The sequence below is a fragment of the Myxocyprinus asiaticus genome, chromosome 12 (assembly GCF_019703515.2).
Source record: "Myxocyprinus asiaticus isolate MX2 ecotype Aquarium Trade chromosome 12, UBuf_Myxa_2, whole genome shotgun sequence".
In the NCBI taxonomy this organism is placed as follows: Eukaryota; Metazoa; Chordata; class Actinopteri; order Cypriniformes; family Catostomidae; genus Myxocyprinus; species Myxocyprinus asiaticus.
In genome coordinates, this window is record NC_059355.1 from 26,424,539 (window position 1) to 26,447,453 (window position 22,915).

General features: G+C 38.6%; 1 pseudogene; it reads right to left on the reverse strand.

Moving 5' to 3' along the window:
• Positions 1-16,867, reverse strand: part of LOC127448776 (nucleoside diphosphate kinase 7-like) — a 46,422-nt pseudogene extending 29,555 nt beyond the window's left edge.
• Between the last annotated feature and the right edge of the window lie 6,048 nt (positions 16,868-22,915).

Here is a 22,915-nt window from a genome sequence, read left to right on the forward strand (position 1 = left end):
ATTTTGGCACCTTGCACCTGCAGAGCACAATTTGTGTTTTGGTGAATGTGAGGCAATCAATATGTTGATGAGACAGTATTCATGGCAACAGACTTGACGTTTCTGTACTCCAAAATTGCCTCTGGCCTCGATTACCCAGAACTGAAAATGGCTTCTTTTGGTCTGAAAGACTTGTGTGGATGCTATTTCAATAAGATATTGCTATTTGGCTGAAATTCAAAGGCAAGAGAGCAATTTGTCAAAGCTTAATAGTAAACAGGAATGTAACATTTTTCTCGTGAACCAAAATTCCTCGTACTGTGATGTAATCCTGTGCCCAATAAGGGGAAACTGCCTTGAAGCAAGCATTCATATATTTTTATAAGCCCTGCCTGTGACTTGGGTTTGGAAGACAGGTGCGCATGCAGTTACATCATAGCTGAATGGTTCCATCAATCAACACTCCGGTGACTACACCCTCTTCTTTTAATGAATAATTAAACACAACTGAAATCTCATCTGTGCTCCAAAAGGCACAACTGAACTCGTGTGGGAGGAACTGTGAATAGCAATTAAACAGTACATGTTTTTAGATCTTTTTTTTTTTTTTTTTTTTTTTTTAACATCATAGAGTGCAACAACCTATACTTACAGTGTACTCTGCTACAACCCCTTTATAAACTTCTAAAAATTCTTCAGCATTGGCTCGATCCATGGAAAACTCAAGTCAATATTTCAATACAGAATAAAAAAAATACACAAAAACACTATTCATTCTCCATATCTAAAAATACAAGGAAATTAGTAGGCTACTTATATGAATGAGCAAATGTAGTCAAATGAAATCATGTTTAATGTGTGAAAAAGGATGATATTATATCACCATTGCTGATTTGGTTATTGACGGACTCTATAAAAAAGTATCGATGCAGTAAAAACACATTTCTGTCAAGTCAATGCATATTTGGAGGGTTATCCAACACACAGAATTTCCAGGCCAGCTCGTTCCAACAATCCATTATCACTACCTGATATTCTTTTTATAGCACAAACGCAGTCCTCGACATACATGCTTTTTAATAGTAACAAACCCTTCATTGATCCACTCTAGACCTGGGGCATTGTGTGTACACTATTTTCAGCAGGGCCATGTGACTGAGCTGCAGCCCTGTAATTGGTCAGCAGAAGACTCATTTGTAGATGTCGGAGGCCACTGATCTAATCACTGATTGCATGGTCGAGTTACACCAAAGGGAAAAAAACATTTGTGTTTGCCCTTGGTTCATATGATTTTATTCTTGGGAAAAGAGAGATTTTGTGTTCATTTTACTGCACTACATGTTATAGGTTTGATTATTTTCTCAATTACAAATTCTCTCATTAAATATATTAACATTTATGAAATATATGTATATTTCATTCCTGATATGTTAATATCATTATTGTTTGCATCTATCTGTAACATTTTTGTAACAAGATTAAAATTCTAATGAAAATGTCACCCTGTACTGTCATGAATGCAATTTTTGGCATCTCTAGAACATTTACAGAACTGTATATGCAGGAGTCAGTCAAAATTCCAAAAAAGTCTCAATGATTTGTAATAGTCAATACGACATGGCGAAATTGTACAATAAGAACAACTTTTATTTTACATACACACCAACCAATATCATATCAATACAATACATGCATCACATTTTTGCTAATCTCCTATCCAACACTTTCTTTTAACAAAGGAAACGTCTGTGAACACAATTTATTATTCATTGTGCTATAAGAGTGATGTATGTGAATAACCAGTAATACGGGTTAAACTTACGATAAATCTTCAGAACGCTACTTCAAAACCCTACAATTTCTCTTTCTTCCGAGGTACACAACAGTAGAACTTGTACATTTTATACGAGCCAACTTGTACGATTTCTTACGATTATGCATTTCTTGATATTCTTAAGACTCGTCAGCTGTTTTCAATGTAAGGTATTAGGGAATAAGGTTTCAATATAAGCATAAGCGATTGTGAGAATCACAGTCTTCAGAGGAAAACAGTTATCAAAAACTAGACCAACAGTTTAAATAATAAATGCTCTAAATGCCTAATAAGTGATAATGAATCTCACATTTAAGGACATCAAAGTGTAGTACAGGGTAAATTTACATGCTTTTAGAAACCTAAACTGCAATTCAAAGACTAATCATTAGATGGAAGTCTAATGATTAAGGATCTGAGATGCTAACACAAAGGTTTCCTGTTCAAAACCAAGTGCTCTAGGAACTGATGTGATCCTGCCCTTTTGACTTTGTATCCTTGTGAAGGCCTTTAACCATAGACTGTTCCAGGGTGGTTGTCTTCGCAGTTAAATAATTGTAAGTTGCATTGGATTAAAAAAAAAAAAAAAAAGCATTTGTTAAGTGGCAAGTAAGACTTTTGATCTTCTGTTTAACCGATCATGCCAAACTAAAGGCCAACAAACAATTCCCAAGATCATGAAGGAGTGACTTCAAAGGAGAGACTTTGATCTCAATAACACAAGAGCAAATCTCTACCTCTGCTATTACATTAATAGAGGGCACAGAGGAGAGTGCAGCCATCAACAGAGTTTGGGTTTTGTGGTTTCAATAGCTGTATCGTCAATAGTATCAAACTACAGATTGCAGTGTGTCATGTTTTCACAGGATGTAGCTATTCGAGGTTATTAACAATCAGAGTTCACAATATGTGCAACATAATTAATTACCCCTATTGTGTAGTTGATAAGGAGTATGAACACCTCATGACAGATTGTTCGGTTTTAAATAGTGGTAACTGCACCCAGAGAATTATTCTTTGATATATACACTGATCAGCCACAACATTAAAACCACCTGCCTAATATTGTGTAGGTCCCCCTCGTGCCGCCAAAACAGCGCCAACCCGCATCTCAGAATAACATTCTGAGATACAGTTCTTCTCACCACAATTGTACAGAGTGGTTATCTGAGTTACCGTAGACTCTGTCAGTTCGAACCAGTCTGGCCATTCTCTGTTGACCACTCTCATCAACAAGGCATTTCCATCTGCATAACTGCCCCTCACTGGATGTTTTTGTTTTTGGCACCATTCTGAGTAAATTCTAGAAACCAGCCCATCTGGCACCAACAATCATCCATGCGATTATCTAATCAGCCAATCGTGTGGCAGCAGTGCAGTGCATAAAATCATGCAAATACGGGTCAGGAGCTTCAGTTAATGTTCACATCAACCATCAGAATGGGGAAAAAAATTTGATCTCAATGATTTGGACCATGGCATGATTGTTGGTGCCAGATGGGCTGGTTTGAATATTTCTGAAATAAATCAAACTTTTTTCCCGTTGGCTGCCTGAGAGGTTTCTTTCAGTTTAAAATCACTGGGATGACAAGATAATAAATAGTGAATTCCAAATACTGTATCAATTAAGTACGCTTTTAAAGTTGTTAAAGTTATCTCAGCTGACCGAACAGATTAAGACATCAATGGTTAATATCAATAGGCTGAACTTTTACAGATTCTTTCAACTACTAACTTAACTGTTATGGACTTTGGACTATGAGGCGTGAATCTCGGAATGCATTAATGAACAATGCCCAAATATTAAGCTATTTAACAGTGAAAGTAACATGACCTTGACGACCAAATTAACCATCTAGAAAACTCACTTCACACCACATACTATTTCCTGGTTAACCATTGTATTCTATTGAAAGAACATGAGCGACAGTGGGCAAGTAAAAGTGCACTACAACTCTTTGATATGACCCTAAGCCTTGACAATAGGTCTGAGTAAATGATTATCCATTTATTATGGTATGCTGCTTATTTGAGTGTAAACCAGGTACAGGCAATTCAGACAGCCATGACCTTTACACCTCACCTATAGAATGCATTGCTACTATGAATACTCAATGTATTTTTTCTTAAAAAAAAAAAAAAAAGGCCATACAGGACTTAATTTGCAATCATTTTTTAGAGTCCATGAAACATAAAATAAGTATGATTTTTGGTTGAGAAAAGGAACACTTTTTAATTTTATCTATTGTTATACTATCAGGATTCGCACACCGTTTGCCCAATGAATTTCCATGATTTTTCCAGTCACTTAGACAGGATAAGGATTTTTTTAAATAATTTTACAGAGATTGCACTCAAACTGAGCAATTTCTAGCAAATGAAATCGAAAGAGCATAACTGGAAATATTCAGATTTACCTTTTAATTTTCCACACATTTTCCATCTAACTCATTTCTGTGACTTAAAAATTATACTTTAAAACTTGTTGAAATTCACTGATATTTGATACCTAACGTTTTTTAATATTTTGACATTTCACGACTGCTGGAACCCTGCTTGTGACATTTCACAGGGTGAAAGTAATGCAAAAATTGATATCACAACATAAGACAAAATGCACCACATGGCTATCTTGCAAAATTAACAAAGCAGTTGATGCAAAACCTGTCTAATTACTGCCATGTAGCTGTTCTCTCAGTAGGGTCTTTCATTACTGGCTGTTTTTATATACTCCTTTTTTAGACCTGGTGGGCACTAGGGGTTTGGGTGGTCCCGGACCTCCCGAAAGAGTTAAGGAACCCTCCATAAGACCAAAATAATGTAACTTTGGGGGGGGGGGGGGGGGTCTAGAATACTAGAAACTTGAAACAATTGTAAAAAAAAAAAATTTTCATAAATAACCTAAACCAGATATTTTTATATCGGAAAAGTCTAAACACACCCGAATCCGCCTTGCGCTGTTTTCTGAAGGAACTTACAGATGGTGACTGAGTGACACTAGCAGAGTGGATCCTCATTTTCACCTCGCAATAATATAATTCAAAGATGCTGGAAAATATAATTCTTTTTTGATATATGATTGTTGGTACACTAAATTACTAACATTAAATCATCTTTTATATAACTAAAACGTCGCTAGAGGTTAATTAATATGCACGCACTTAATATGCACGTAAATTTGCCAGTATTTATCTAACACAACATGTTAGTTCACGATCAAACATTTATAAAGTTACACTGATGTTAGGTGGAGAAATATCTTTGTCACGAGCGACCCTCCCTCAGTATCTTTAAATACACAAGCTATGCTCATAAACTATAGTGACAACAAAGAAAACAATACAAAATAGTACAGATTACTATGGTTAGAAGAGCTACTTCTAATTTATACCTCTACTACACACTATGCATCTGAGCCATGGTGACCATTTAAATTCTAAAACGTATAGTCTATTATTAAGTGTAACATCTTACTCTTCTCTTTCAAATCATCAAAATATTAAAAATGACTAAATTGTATATCAAAAAATATATCAAATTATTCAGAGAATTTTTGGTTGGGATTCACATTTTTGGTGATTCACATTATTTGTGCATATAAAACCCCATCCTGGGTAGGGAGAAGAATTTCTAGCAAAAAATTACTTAAATATTGATCTGTTTCTCACCCACATCTATCATATTGTGTCTGAACACATGGATTTAACCATTGGAGTCATATGGATTACTTTTATGCTCCATTTATATGGAGTTTGGAGCTTCAAAAGTTTGTCAATTCAATTCACTTCCACTGTGAGGACCTACAGAGATGAAATATTCTTCTAAAAATCTTCAATTGTGTTCAGCAGAAGAAAGAAAGCCATACACATCTGGGATGCCAGGAGGGTGAGTAAATCATGAGACAATTTTCATTTTTGGATGAACTATCCCTTTAAGTCATATGTCCAAGTATCCATTAAGCTGCACACTGAAATATTTTACAATGAAAGATCAAAAATTCCTAAAATGTATGTATAAAGTGGAGAAAAACTGTGAGAAGTCTTGAAGCATGATTTTTATTTCTGTGTTTTTTGTAGTGATTGGGTATTCTATTGTTGGGGATCTGGTATATGTGCGTAACATTCCCTCCAGGTTAATCAGCCCACAGCAATGTACAAAATCAACTAGGGGCCTGCTAAGTCCACGACCACTATGTGAAATATCTACCGCAGCCCTATTGAAAGGATTTTAGATTTTACAGTTCAGTACCCTGGCGGCATGCTTCATGAACAGGGATCAGCAGACAGACTTGGACAAATCCAGAGCGAAGGCTTGGTCAAGAGTACACACTGGGTTTTTTTTACACTTTTTTACACTTTTTTACACTCAGCAACAAATAACAACAAAACAGTAGGCCAGGAGGGGATGGAGTTGTACAAGCAGAAGACAAGCACAAAAGGACCAAAATGACTCTGAAGTGACACCCTGGTTTGCAAAACTGCCCTTTAATTCATCTACAGACAATTCAACAAACGAGGCCTTCCGCAACACCACGCTTTGCTATTTAAAGTCAAGTCAAATTTGTATAGCGCTTTTCACAATAAACATCATTTCAAAGCAGCTTTACGGAAATTCATGCCTTAATGTCTTAAAGCCCCCAAAGAACAGCTTTATAGAAAGTCCCCAGTGAGCAAGCCAAAGGCTTCATAACTTCATAAGACGTTTAGTAAGTGGAAAGAAAAACCTTGAGAGGAACCAGACTCAGCTGAGGGAAACCATTCTCCTCTGGCAAAAGTGTTTTTATGATTTGTGTACTCAATTTTTTTTCTGAAAGGCCAGTTTATCAAATCTAGCCTTGGCCTAGACTAAGCCTAAAACACTGGAAAGTTCACACACATGTGGACTTTGGGTGGCCAGGTTTTGAGTCCGAATTAGAGACACTCATGAGTGGCTGCTGATTGGGCAGAGCTTGAGAACAGCATAAGTGAGTAACTTAGACAGGAGTGATGGGTTATAAGATATCTGCAGTGTAAGTTCTCTTGATGATACTGTGACCTATCACCACAAAAAAGTTTAGTATCAGGGATGGGTTAATAATAAATTACAAACAGCACAAATAGCTATATCTCATTTATAATGGCTTATATCAAAGATGCTTGGCTGGACATTATGAGCAGTGTTGGGTGTAATGTGATTACAAAGCAATTAGTTGTACTGTAATCTAATTAACTCTGAAGTCAAAAAGTAACATGTCAAGTCAATGTAAGGGAGAAATGCATGGTGCTGAGTGTATGACTTGCTTACATCAATGGATGAGAAGAAAGAGAATGTTGAGCAGAAAAACAAAACCTTTTCTGCAAAAAGTGTTAGTAGGGGTTTTAGAAAGTAACTTTAAAGTAAAGTAATTAGTAATGTGGTTACTTTTTTCATGAAGTAATCAGTGATGTAGTCTGATTGCAATTTTAGAGACATACTTTGTGGATCACTGTTTCTGAGTAACTTACCCAGCACTGATTATGAGCATATTTTGCCAGTGCTTGTTGTTGTGTTTACCTTCTGAGATGGCGTGTGGTTTGATGATACAGCGGGTGCAGTCTGAGTATTTGGCTGTGTTGGAGGGGCCGTGACCTGCAGTGGAGGGGAAGAAGAACTCCAGCTCCTAACAGACAAATATAATTAGCATTCGGTTATCAGACATGCATAACCAGCTGTGGGCTCTTTCAAATCTTCTGATATATCATTCACAGAGTGGAAACATGACCAAACATTTCTGTAGCCCGCATTGGCATATTGCTGGAATCAAATACATTAAAGGGATAGTTGCCATCAACTACTCATTTACCCTCATGTTGTTCCAACCCTTTATTACTTTTTTCTTCCGTGGAACACAAAAGGATGTTAGGCAGAATGTTAGCCTCAGTCACCATTTACTTTCACTGCATCTTTTTTCCACTGAATGAAAGTGAACCTTTTCGAGCAACACCAGAATTAGTGGGCCCAAGAACTTCTCTCCAGATTGATACTGCTTCATCTCCCATCAGCTCCATAACAATTACAGGGTTAGAGTTCACAAACTGCACCAGATTGCTGTCAGTGAAGAAGAAAAAAATGGTTTTAGCTACTGCATACTGTATACTACTTTTAAGTCTCCAAATATGATTTATTAAAAGGTTAGTTCTCCCAAAAACAAAATTCTCTCATCATTTACTCACCCTCATGCCATCCCAGATGTGTATGACTTTCTTTCTTCTGCAGAACACAACTGAAGATTTTCAGAACAATATCTCAGCTCTGTAGGTCCATATAATTTAAGTAAATGGGTGCCAAAGTTTTGAAGCTCCAAAATCCACATAAGGGCAACATAAAAGTACTCCAGATGACTCTGGTGGTTCAATCCATATATTTCTGAAGCAATATGATAGCTGTGGGTGAGAAACAGATCAATATTTAAGTTCTTTTTTCCTTCACTTTCACTTTCTCCTCCTTATGTTTTTGGTGATTCACATTATTCGTGCATTTCACCCTCTACTGAGAAGAGAGGAGAATTTATGACAAAAAATACTTAAATATTGATCTGTGTCTTACCCACACCTATCACATTGTGTCTAAACACATGGATCTAACCGCTGGAGTCATATGGATTAATTGAATTCTCCCTTTAAGTGGATTTTGGAGCTTCAAAATTTTGGCACCCATTCACTTGCATGGAATGGACCTACAGAGCAGAGATTTTCTTCTAAAAATCTTAATTTGTGTTCTGCAGAAGAAAGAAAATCATACACATCTGGGATGCCAGGAGGGTGAGTAAATTATGAGAGATTTTTCATTTTTGGGTGAACTATTCCTTTAAGCTTGGCTTTTAGTTATCTCAACTAAATAAACATAACAGGGTTTCCCCTAATATTTCCAGACTTTCCATGACCATAGGAACATTGATATTAATGCTGGTGAAAACTGTGATGTCTATTATCAGATTTGCAGTTAAAAATATGTGCAGTGCCATGCAAAGTCAATGGAAGGACATGTCAAAGTCATATCATTTCAAGACACTATGACTAAGTCAAAGGAATCTCACTGCTGGCTGTTCAGGTGTCAGAGTCTCCTTCAAAAGCAGCCATCACATACAAGACAAGTCAATCATTCACTCAGGAAACACTCACTTGATAAAAGACTTTGACTGATGTTCTGTGTAAAAGTCTGCAGCCTGCTTCCTGTAAGAAAGCCATAAAAGTACAGAGGGTTAATAAGTGTTCTCCAAACCCTTCATACCATCTCTCGACTGACTCCTATAGTGAAACTGAGAACTGGCAAATACTGGGCCTTTCATCTTGTCCTCGCCTCTTAAAAAAACAATTATTCCCAATTATAATGTCAATATTTGCAATTAAATTACTTGAATTGCTGTGCTGACTATATCATCGACTAGAAAAAATGGGAAAGTTGACTTTGTAACATTTTACATCAGTTTTCATAATCTGACAAGGACAGTCTGTCAATGAACAGCTGTTTGTTACTTTGAGGAAAGGATAAAAGCAACAAAACTGACCAGGCTAAAACAACACAGTCTGTCATAGAAACCCTCAGAGTCAGCCTTTTTTTAAAAGGAAAAGGAAAGATTAACCATCAGCATTTTCCATTCTCCAAAAACGTTTGTACTAAACCACTTGTGTAGTAACAGTCAAGCTTTATTAATGATGGGGTGTCTGCAATTATGCAAGAACCTTTGACATTGCAGACATCCAAAAGACCAAAAAATTAATTCCACATACAGTTTGGCTCCTGGAAATTAATAGAAACAAACCAGATATTACAATGTACATAGAATATCTGATTGTTCCCTGGAAAACCATCCATGGCTCATTCTGATTGGCTCACATTTGTAGTTATGGAGACACAAAGTGCCCTTTCTATTTTTGGGGGGGGGGATTTTTTCCCCTTTTTTCCCCAATTTGGAATGCCCAATTCCCAATGTGCTTTTAAGTCCTCGTGGTCGCGTAGTGATTTGCCTCAGTCTGGGTGGCGGAGGACGAATCTCAGTTGCCTCCGCATCTGAGACCGTCAATCCACGCATCTTATCACATGGCTTGTTGAGTGAGAGGAGACACAGCGCGTGTGGAGGCTTCACGCTATTCTCCGCAGCATCCACGCACAACTCACCACGCGCCCCACCGAGAACGAACCACATTATGGCGATCACGAGGAGGTTATCCCATGTGACTCTACCTTCCCTAGCAACCAGGCCAATTTGGTTGCTTAGGAGACCTGGCTGGAGTCACTCAGCACGCCCTGGGATTTGAACTAGTGAACTCCAGGAGTGGTAGCCAGCGTCTTTACCACTGAGCTACCCAGGCCCCCCTACCCAGGCACGCATCTTATCACATGGCTTGTTGAGTGATAGGAGACACAGCGCGTGTGGAGGCTTCACGCTATTCTCCGCAGCATCCACGCACAACTCACCACGCGCCCCACCGAGAACGAACCACATTATGGCGATCACGAGGAGGTTATCCCATGTGACTCTACCCTCCCTAGCAACCAGGCCAATTTGGTTGCTTAGGAGACCTGGCTGGAGTCACTCAGCACGCCCTGGGATTTGAACTAGTGAACTCCAGGAGTGGTAGCCAGCGTCTTTACCACTGAGCTACCCAGGCCCCCCTATCTTTCTAAGTCATTTTCCTCTTTTATTCCCTGAACATGTTACTCTTAACAACCCCTCTAATCTGAAGGACAATTCCACTGGAACAATCTGGACTGATTTGCTTAATTTTGATTGAGGAAAGTTATGATCTCAGTAACTCTCCAGTTCTTGGGTCACCTCTACCCGAGACTGAAAATTTGTATAAGCAGTCAAGAATTGTAACTTTTAATCTAGCACACATATTTTAACCATACACAACCCTAAACAAAACAGGACCAAGAAATCATGCCTGCAACTTTAAACACTGCATCTCTTCTCTTATGCTCTCCCCTCCCAACATAAGTTAATAATTGCTGCATTGTGCTGTGAATATAATCCATTCCTGGTACTGTGCAAAGGCAGCTACTAATGAGATGCTCTTTGAAAGTTACTCACATTGTAAAGCGTTCCAGTATATAAACCCACAAACAGAGAGTGTGCAACAATTTTCTCATTCCTGAAATAATCTGTGAGAGCTAAAAATGGTCAGGGGCTCAGACAACAAATGTAGCTCAGAGGCAAACATATAGAGCAAGTCAGTATCAAAGCAGTGCATGTCATTTGCTTTTTTCCTGAACATGTGATTCTGTCAAATCCATCCACCATCAGTTCTGAGAATTCACACTTGGATTCCATTAAACACCTGAATTTAACCTGAGCATTATTTGACTGAAATTGCTTTAAACAAGACTCCCTAAGGCCCACTTTTCTTAATTTTCTACCTATGGCTGAAATGTTGGTAAAAGGAATGCGGCTAATATGATCATTCCTACATTAAACAAAATTCATTCATTAAAACATTGTTTTTGGCTCACCATTTAAGTTTGGTCATTTTGACTTTGGTGACAATAAGGTTGGCATCATAAATTATCTGAATAATGTTTACCAACTTTGGTGACTGTATCCGGCTTAATCATAGCCAAAGTCCTGAAGAAGACATTAGACAGAAATATATTATAATATATTACAATATATAACAATACTGTAAATAAAAAATTATTATAAACTAGCATTTATGTTAGTAACAAAGTTTGCATACCCTGGCAGAAATTGTGAAATTTTGGCATTGATTTTTAAAAATATGACGGATCATGCAAAAAAACTGTCTTTTATTTAAGGATAGTGATCATATGAAGCCATTTATTGTCACAGTTGTTTGGCTCCTTTTTAAATCATAATGATAACAGAAATCACCCAAATGGCCCTGATCAAAGTTTACATACCCTTGAATGTTTGGCCTTGTTACAGACACACAAGGTGACACACACAGGTTTAAATGGTTAATTTCCCACAGCTGTGGCTTTTTAAATTGCAATTAGTGTCTGTGTATAAATAGTAATTGAGTTTGTTAGCTCTCACGTGGATGCACTGAGCAGGCTAGATACTGAGCCATGGGGAGCAGAAAAGAACTGTCAAAACACCTGCGTAACAAGGAAATGGAACATTATAAAGATGGAAAAGGATATAAAAAGATATCCTAAGCCTTGAAAATGCCAGTCAGTACTGTCCAATCACTTATTAAGAAGTGAAAAATTCGGGGATCTCTTGATACCAAGCCAAGGTCAGGCAGACCAAGAAAGATTTCAGCCACAACTGCCAGAAGAATTGTTCGGGATACAAAGAAAAACCCACAGGTAACCTCAGGAGAAATACAGGCTGCTCTGGAAAAAGACGGTGTGGTTGTTTCAAGGAGCACAATTCGACGATACTTGAACAAAAACGAGCTGCATGGTCGAGTTGCCAGAAAGAAGCCTTTACGGTGCCAATGCCACAAAAAAGCCCGGTTACAATATGCCCGACAACACATTGACGCACCTCACAGCTTCTGGCACACTAGAGTGACAAGACCAAAATAGAGCTTTAGGGTCACAACCATAAGCGCTATGTTTGGAGAGGGGTCAACAAGGCCTATAGTGAAAAGAATACCATCCCCACTGTGAAGCATGGTGGTGGTTCACTGATGTTTTGGGGGTGTGTGAGCTCTAAACGCACGGGGAATCTTGTGAAAATTGATGGCAAGAAGAATGCAGCATGTTATCAGAAAATACTGGCAGACAATTTGCATTCTTCTGCGAGAAAGCTGCGCAAGGGACGCTCTTGGACTTTCCAGCACGACAATGACCCTAAGCACAAGGCCAAGTTGATCCTCCAGTGGTTACAGCAGAAAAAGGTGAAGGTTCTGGAGTGGACATCACAGTCTCCTGACCTTAATATCATCGAGCCACTCTGGGGAGATCTCAAACATGCGGTTCATGCAAGATGACCAAAGACTTTGCATGACCTGGAGGCATTTTGCCAAGACGAATGGACAGCTATACCACCAGCAAGAATTTGCGGCCTCATAGACAACTATTACAAAAGACTGCACGCTGTCATTGATGCTAAAGGGGGCAATACACAGTATTAAGAACTAAGGGTATGCAGACTTTTGAACAGGGGTCATTTCATTTTTTTCTTTGTTGCCTTGTTTTGTTTTATGATTGTGCCATTCTGTTATAACCTACAGTTGAATATATAGTAAAATTAATAAAACACAGTAAAAAGCAAATAAAAGAAAAAAGATAACCTTATTGTAGTTAACTGTATCAGTACAAGTAAAATAGTACAATAAATACAATACATAGTAGCAACATAGCAGTAATAATTTGGAAGGTATAACTAAATTATTTCACCAAAAAGGGAACATTGGTTAGATTTGTTTAGAGCAAATAGTTAGAGCTGCTACATTCATGGCCAAAAACATTGGGACCAATAATGTAATTATGATATATTATTCAAATAATGCAACATTTATTCAAAGAAACTAAGTTTGAAAGCTGCTCCAGTCACAGTAATCGATAAGATGGTCTGACTAAACAACAGCAGTCAATTGAGTAGTCAGTTCAAGTTTACTTATAAGTACACATAGTCTCAATCTGTCCTTCTGTAATCTTTCCCAAATTGATATTCATGACACACCTTCATGAATCTCACAGAAGAGAATGAGCAGTTGGGAAACAGTGTGAATGTGACTGATACAGTTTGATAAAAAGACAGACTTGATTCAACAGAGCTGTAATCAATATTCAGTGTTCTGCTTGTGACTATGAGGTGTAATAGCAGCTCATCTCCACATCCTAAAAATAACATTAGCAGGTGCTAGAGATTTTAAAAGGGCCCTGAACAAGTTGATCAGGAGGGACCACAGAGATGAAGCTGTTAATGTCATTTTCTTGTGATATGTTCTTACTAATATTTAAGAAAATTGTCTTGTTTTCCAGTAAAAAAATAAATAAATAAAAAATAAAATTTGTTATATATATATATATATATATATATATATATATATATATATATATATATATATATATATATATACTTAAAACAAGAAGAAAACTATTTGCCAATGGCAAAACATAAACTTGTATTTTGTTATTTTTTCTCAATTTTTTTGTCAACATGTAAAAGTACACTAGCATAAAGATGACCTTAAAGCTAGCAGATATGGACTAAAACCAGCAAATGTTAAATTTTGATTTCATGGGTGTAAACTTGCTGGTGTAAAGTCATTTAAAGGAATAGTTCACCCAAAAATGAAAATTCTCATCATTTACTCACCCTTATGCCATTCCAGATGAGTATGACTTTCTTCTGTAGAACTCAAATGAAGATTTTTAGAAAAATATTTCAGCTCTGTAGGTCCTCACAATGCAAGGTAATAGTGGCCAGACATTTGAAGCTCCAAAAAGGCAACATTAAAGTAATCCATTCAACTCCAGTAGTTTAATCTACAGTGGTGTGAAAAAGTGTTTGCCCCCTTCCTGATTTCTTATTTTTTTGCATGTTTGTCACACTTAAATGTTTCAGATCATCAAACAAGTTTAAATATTAGTCAAAGATAACACAAGTAAACACAAAATGCAGTTTTTAAATGAAGGTTGTTATTATTAAGGGAAAACAAAATCCAAACCTACATGGCCCTGTGTGAAAAAGTGATTGCCCCCTAAAACTAATAACTGGTTGGGCCACCCTTAGCAGCAACAACTGCAATCAAGTGTTTGCGATAACTTGCAATGAGTCTTTTACAGTGCTGTGGAGGAATTTTGGCCCACTCATCTTTGCAGAATTGTTGTACTTCAGCCACATTGGAGGGTTTTCGAGCATGAACTGCCTTTTTAAGGTCATGCCACAGCATCTCAATAGGATTCAGGTCAGGACTTTGACTAGGCCACTCCAAAGTCTTCATTTTATTTTTATTCAGCCATTCAGAGGTGGACCTGCTGGTGTGTTTTGGATCATTGTCCTGCTGCAGAACCCAAGTTCGCTTCAGCTTGAGGTCACGAACAGATGGCCGGACATTCTCCTTCAGGATTTTTTGGTAGACAGCAGAATTCATGGTTCCATTTATCACAGCAAGTCTTCCAGGTCCTGAAGCAGCAAAACAGCCCCAGACCATCTCACTACCACCACCATATTTTACTGTTGGTATGATGTTCTTTTTCTGAAATGCGGTGTTACTTTTACGCCAGATGTAATGGGACACACACCTTCCAAAAAGTTAAACTTCTGTCTCGTCAGTCCACAGAGTATTTTCCCAAAAGTCTTGGGGATCATCAAGATGTTTTCTGGCAAAAATGAGACCAGCCTTAATGTTCTTTTTGCTCAGCAGTGGTTTTCATCTTGGAACTCTGCCATGCAGGCCATTTTTGCCCAGTCTCTTTCTTATGGTGGAGTCATGAACACTGACCTTAACTGAGGCAAGTGAGGCCTGCAGTTCTTTGGATGTTGTTGTGGGGTCTTTTGTGACCTCTTGGATGAGTCGTCGCTACGCTCTTGGGGTAATTTTGGTCAGCCGGCCACTCCTGGGAAGGTTCACCACTGTTCCATGTTTTCGCCATTTGTGGATAATGGCTCTCACTGTGGTTCTCTGGAGTCCCAAAGCTTTAGAAATGGCTTTATAACCTTTTCCAGACTGATAGATCTCAATTACTTTCTTTCTCATTTGTTCCTGAATTTCTTCGGATCTCGGCAAGATGTCTAACTTTTGAAGATCTTTTGGTCTACTTCACTTTGTCAGGCAGGTCCTATTTAAGTGATTTCTTGATTGAGAACAGGTGTGGCAGTAATCAGGCCTGGGTGTGGCTAGAGAAACTGAACTCAGGTGTGATGAACCACAGTTATGTTTTAACAGGTGGGGCAAACACTTTTTCACACAGGGCCATGTAGGTTTGGATTTTGTTTTCCCTTAATAATAACAACCTTCATTTAAAAACTGCATTTTGTGTTTACTTGTGTTATCTTTGACTAATATTTAAACTTGTTTGATGATCTGAAACATTTAAGTGTGACAAACATGCAAAAAAATAAGAAATCAGGAAGGGGGCAAACACTTTTTCACACCACTGTATGTCCTCTGAGGTGATCTAGTTGGTTTAGGATAAAAACAAACCAAAATATAACTCCTTTCTCACTGTACATCTTGCCATTGTAATTTCGAGGCAAGATCATGATTTCAAGCTCAGTTACACTTAAATCTTGATCTGTTTCTTACCCTCCTCTATCATATAGTTTAAGAAATTGATTAAACCACTGGAGTCTTATGAATTACTTTTATGCTCCCTTGATGTACTTTTTGGATCTTCAAAGATCTGGGCATTATTCACTTGCATTGTACGGACCTACAGAGCCGAGATATTCTTCTAAAAATCTTTGTTTGTGTTCAGCAGAAGAAAGAAAGTCATACACATCTTAGATGGCATGAGGGTGAGTAAACAATGAGAGAATTTTCATTTTTGGGTGAACTAGCCCTTTAAGAGACAGAATCTCAAAGCACACAGTTGCGTTCAGGGATAAAGTACTTCTCTTTCTTACTGCCCAGTTTGTTGGCTGAGTACTGGTCCCCGTAACCTATGAGGCTCAGCTGACGAGAGAAGACGTTTACTCGGTTGCCAACAAATAGATCCTCTGGATGGAGGTCATCATATATGGTCCGCCTTCGAAAGGTGCACTGGTTTTTCATATCAAACTATAACAATGAGAGAAAAAAATGCTTGTGAAGGGGACAAAGCTCAAACAGAGCTGGATGTCAGAGTCAGAAATCTGATTATCAGAATGCACCATCTCCACTGAGCCATCTTTAGGGTAGTAGAGCAGCTGGTATTGTCGCAGGAGAGCAGCGCTGGGATCATACCACTCAGCCAGAAATGCAAGCGTTCCTCCTGTGTATAACACAACAGACACAACAAATCACACAGTGAAGCCAGGCCCAGTAGGGGAATGTCACTGAGCTGACCCTCATGCTTGGACAGGGAGCCACAGCAGCCACGGGCTCTGACCCTTAACACAGACAGGCAGCTGGGCTCAGCTCTGCCGAGTTAGAGGTTCAGACCGTGCGTCTGCCTTTGATCCCCTGGGGAGCCTTGCAGTGCATGGGGAGCCATTATCAAACTGCTGGAACTTGTACGCAAACATTTAGGATGTACAAATATAGACATTCTGGTTAATGTGATTGTAAGATCATTATTTCATGCTATGGCTGATAAACGATTTGATGGCTAATAATATAAATGTATACTCTTTTGTCTGTTCTATTAACTAAAATGCATAATTACATTCAAAAATAAATAAATATAATCCTAATCTAGTGTGACTGATTGATTTTTTAATGAATTTAGAAATCAAAACATTTTAATATTTTATTAGATTGTAAATTTATTATGATAAGTGTAACAGTATAAGGACGGGCAAGGAGGAGGAGGGAACCGGCTGAACAGTAAACAAATTTTAATAAGAAACTCAACATAAAACAAACATAAACACAGACACATATGCAACGCGGCCACGTGCGTCTCGCTCTCTCTCGAACTGGCGCCTCTGTTTCCCCTTTATCTCGCTCTACCACTGATCAGCTGATTCAGCGCCGGCCATGCATCATCACGACCCGGCCATGCCCTCCTCCTCGTCACACTCCTCCCCTGCCCGATTCAGGCTGGGGCGCCTCCGGCGGACGGCAGAGAGTCCTCCTGCTCTTGGCGGACAGAACCACTCCTCCCCTTCTTCGGTGGACGGCAGCGGTTCCTCCGGCTCTCGGCGGCCAGCAGCGACCCCTCTGTCCCCAGGTAGATGGCCGCGGCTGCTCCCCTGGCGGATGGCAGCGGCGAGGACTCCGCGACAGCGCATCCCTCCTCCCGGGTTTTGGCACCACTGTAACAGTATAAGGATGGGCAAGGAGGTGGCGGGAACCGGCTGAACAGTAAACAAAGTTTAATAAGAAACTCAACATAAAACAAACAAACACAGATGCATATGCAATGCGGCCACGTGCGTCTCTCTCTCTCTCTCTCTCTCTCTCTCTCTCTCACTCTCTAGAACTGGCGCCTCCAGTTACCCTTTATCTCGCTCTGTGCATCACCACGGCCCGGCCATGGCCTCCTCCTCGTCACAATAAGTTATTCAGGCACAAAAATCTGGATCTACTTGATTGAGAAAAAAAATAGCTTAATAATGTTTTGTTTACCAATTAATGTGATTAGAGGTTTACCGATAAGATTTTTTAAATCTAGTGATCATGGTGGCTGATGTAATGCATATATATATTATGTGTGTGTACTGTATATATACACCAATCAGCCACAACATTAAAACCACCTGCCTAATATTGTGTAGGTCCCCCTAGTGCCGCCAAAACAGCGGCAACCTGCATCTCAGAATAGCATTCTGAAATTCTATTCTTCTCACCACAATTGTACAGAGCGGTTATCTGAGTTCCCGTAGACTTTGTCAGTTTGAACCAGTCTGGCCATTCTCTGTTGACCTCAGCAAGGCGTTTCCATCCACAGAACTGCCGCTCACTGGATGTTTTTTTGTTTTTGGCACCATTCGGAGTCAATTCTAGAGACTGTTGTGCGTGAAAATCCCAGGAGATCAGCAGTTACAGAAATACTCAAACCAGCCCATCTGGCACTAACAATCATGCCAAGGTCCAAATCACTGAGATCACATTTATTCCCCATTCTGATGGTTGATGTGAACATTAACTGAAGCTCCAGACCCATATCTGCATGATTTTATGCACTGCACTGCTGCCACACGACTGGCTGATTAGATAATCGCATGGATGATTGTAGGAGGCCTACAAACCTGACTCATTTACACCAGTTCTGTCTGGAGGAATGGGCCAAAGTTCCACCAACTTATTGTGAGAAGCTTATAGAAGGAATACCCAAAACATTTGACCCAAGTTAAACAATTTAAAGGCAATGCTACCAAATACTAGCAAATTGTATATAAGCTTCTGACCCACTGGGAACGTGATGAAAGAGATAAAAGCTGAAATAAATAATTCTCTACTATTATTCTGACATTTCACATTCTTAAAATAAAAGTAGTGATCCTAACTGACCTAAGACAAGGAATGTATTCTATGATTAGTGTGAAAAACTGAGTTTAAATGTATTTGGCTAAAGTGTATGTAAACTTCTGACTTCAACTATATATGTACGCATAATGCTTACATATGCATAGCACAAGTACAACTTAATGCTGATTATATCGGTATCAGTAAATGTAGTAGTGTGAAATAACAGATATGGTCAAGGACTGTGTTACACTAATCAACATCACAAAGTCCTTTAAAGTGGGACCCTCAGCATCAGAAATAATATTTCCATTAGCTTTTAATACAGAACTTAAAAGAAGAGTATGAAAAGAGTTTATTTAACAGACTTTATTGAAATCACCGCCAGTGTTACACAGTGTTTCATTACTGTGAACTGGCTGATTTCACCTTGACACCAACTCAGAGGTGCCCTTGAACAAGAACATGGAGAGTATTCTAGTGTGATCTCTGTCTCTTGCAGATTGCCTCCTTGTGGGTAAAGTCCAGCATAAATGACTCAGGGGTATGTAACTAAGAGCATGAGCAGAATACTGGCGAGAAATTACCTGCTAATTATTAAGCAACCCGTTATATCTTTTAATATTCATATATTCATAATTACTGTAAAAACTGATATTGATCACCCGAAAATTAAAACTCTGTCATCATTTAGGCTTCATGTTGTTCCAAAACCATATGATTTTAATTCTTCTGTGGAACACAAAGGAACTTGTTGGGTAGAATGTTACCCCCAGTCACCATTCACTTTCATTGCATTTTTTCATGCAATTAAAATACAAGGTAACCAAGGCATTCTGCCTCACTTCTATTGTGTTCTGCAGAACACAAAGTCGTACAGCTTTGGAATGACCTGTGGGTGAGTAAATTACAACAGAACTGACATTTTTGAGTGCACTATCCCTTTAAATGACCACATACTAAAATGAAAGTGCTTTGCTGCATTTCCAGAAACTCTCCTATCCATTCTCCAAGCCACAGACATGCTGTCTTGTTCATAGAGGCAACCTGTCAACACTGACCTAAATGGCTGACTTTATCATATTATTCTAACTAATTCACATAATAGACTTTTTTCACAGACCGTGATGACGCGTTTCCACCTTATTTATCAGCATTAATCTAGCAAACTTTTTTATATTATACATTTCTTTAAATATTGAGTGTAAATTTCTAACATTATGCTTTGTGTTATATTACCCTGGAATTCGTTTTAAAAAATGAATTACCACAGCTGCGAGGGGGTTTCTATGACAGCTGCTGAGAGAGTGTAAGTAAATTTGGCATGTTCTCCCAACTGACTCGCTTAGTCTACCGCTCTCTATTTTTTTCCTGTTCTGGAAAGTCATTCAAATGTAATAGTGGATTTTTTCTTTTGGTCTTGGAGCAAATGGATAAGTGAAAATAATATTTGCTGTGATCTCCCATTCATCGCTGTCGAAGTTTACCCTGCAATCGTGTACTTCCGCGTTCCAAAAGGTCTATTAGCGCCTCTGACTACATTCCAATGTAACATAACATGAAAACTCTCATCTATAGCTACCTACAGACTCAACACACACGATAGCATAACAAAAAGCAGCATTCTCAGCTCTTCATACAACATCGTCCAAGAAAATCCCTTTAACATAATTGATTGGTTTATCTTCAGTCTACCAGTAATGGGGCCCCTTCCCCAAGCAAGGCCTATTTTTAACCCTCAGTCAGCTGTGACAGAGATAGTATTGAAAATGAACAGCCCTCTTTTTACAAATAAGCTGAGGCATGAGTATGTCCCTCTAAGAAATGCTTTCTTTTTACATAACCAGCATCCTTAATAGACACCACTTATTTCCACACTGGGTCAATAAATTAATTTTCTAATATGTGTTGCATCAGGCACCAGACAATACAATAACAAATCACAACACATTTTGTGGAGACAGTATTGAGAGAAATATTACGGTTCTAAAGAGTTAGAGAGCTAAACAGGTGATATGTATTACAACACTAGCCTATATTTCCATGAATAAGACCACTGAGGTGTTTTGTAAAATGCATTGTGGCTTTTTGCCAGTCTGAGTAGAGAAGTTTCAGCGGGTAGTCACCCCCTACAGCACGTGACAGCCAGCTTAATGAGAACTATTATATGCCCACACAACATACTGCCTGAGCCAAAGTGAGTTACCCGAGGACACCTGTATATCTAAGAAGAAATGTAGAAGCATAAGAACAGCAGTCCTTTTCTCTAATATCAGCGCCATAGCCGGGTCTAAAGGGAGGGCTAGGGGATTCACCTCGATTCACTTCTGATGCCCCTGCCCTGGCTGACAGTGAAGTGCTCAAAGGGCCTTCTGTCCCCCAGGCTGACGACGAAAGTATCAACATTGCCCAAACCCGCCCAAAACAAAAAAGAGCCCCACCAAAGATCGCATCCTAGTACCAGCTCTGATTAGCACTATGACCAATCCATAAATTGCACCCAATACGTCATCAGTTGTTCTTCAGCAAAAGTGTCATGGAAACCTGAAGTTCTTCCGCTACATGTTTACAGCAAGAAAGAAAGCACTTTAAAGGTGCACAGGGGCTTCAAGTGAACATTCCAGCATAACAAAATCACAGACTCTTGGCTAGTGATCCTGGCCAGATCGAACTGGAAATTGCCGGGCTTATCTGCCATCTCAAACACTCTGAAAAATAGGGCTTTCCTCCCAAAGCCCTTCTTGGAAGCTAGGACTTTCTCAGACACCTGCTGTTGGCCTATGCTATTACTGCAAACATTTCATGCTGTCTGCGAGGAGATGGATCAATGTACACTACTTAAGGAGACAGAATGTGAATTGGAAAGTAAAACAGTGTAGGAGTACAACAGAGCAAGCTGATGAAGGGCAAAAGTATTCGGTTACCAACAGAATAACAAGGTTTAGATTATTGGACAAATGACACTAAAAAAGTGTATTACTCAATGTAATTGCATTATAGCCTTTGATTTAATTTAAATGAATTTTGTTTGGGATCCTTCATCTTCATTATAAACACAATCCAAGAAAGTATGGAGTTGTAAAGTCTGAGACCAGACAGCCAATCCAGTTTTCACACACAGTTGAGAAAATTTTAATAAGCTTACTGACACCTGCCTAAAGTACTGTCAGACTTTGAAAGACAGCCAGACTCTTTCTTTTGAAAACTTTGTTTTCGCAAAGGAGCTTTCTTTATAGAGGCAAATCCTGACATCTAGCGGCTATTCGGTGTCACGACAATGGTAAATATGCAACGCTGGTTTACAAATAATTTTAAATGATCTTATTTTAATTTTTACAAGAAATCTGTTAATTTTTTTTGTAAAATGTTGTTAGTATTAATTAATTGACTGCCCAGCAAATACACAACGTTTCCTTAATGTTAGTGTATGCTTCCCATTTGGTTAGTTTTTTGTGAACCAACTCGTAGGGTTTTAGGAACATTCTTTTAATTATTATTATTATTCATCAATTTATTATTTTTCATAACCGTTGTAGAGAGGTATGTAATGGACAACAATGACTGACATTAGTTTAGTGCAGCATTTCATTAAAGGGATAGTTCAACCAAAAATCTCATCATTTGCTCACCCTCATGCCATCCCAGATGTGTATGATTTCATTTCTTCTGCTGAACTCAAACAAACATTTTTAGAAAAATATCTCAGCTCTGTTGGTCCATAGAATGCAAGTAAATGGTGACCAGAACTTTAAAACTCCAAAAAGCACATAAAGGCAGTGTGAAAGTAATCCATAAGACTCCGGTGGTTTAATCAATTTCTTCTGAAATTATGTGATAGGGGAGGGTGAGAGGCAGGTCAAGATTTAAGTCCTTTTTTTATATAAATCTCCACTTTCACTTTCTTCTTCTTTGTTTAATGTTATACGCATTATTTGTGCATAAAGCCACTTACTGGGCAGGGAAGAAAAGTTATCATAAAAAAGGACTTAAATCTTGATCTGTTTCTCACCCACACCTATTATATCATTTCTGAAGGTATAGATTTAACCACATATGGATTACTTCATGCTGCCTTTATGTGCTTTTTGGACCTTCAAAGTTCTGGTCACCATTCACTTGCATTGTATGAACC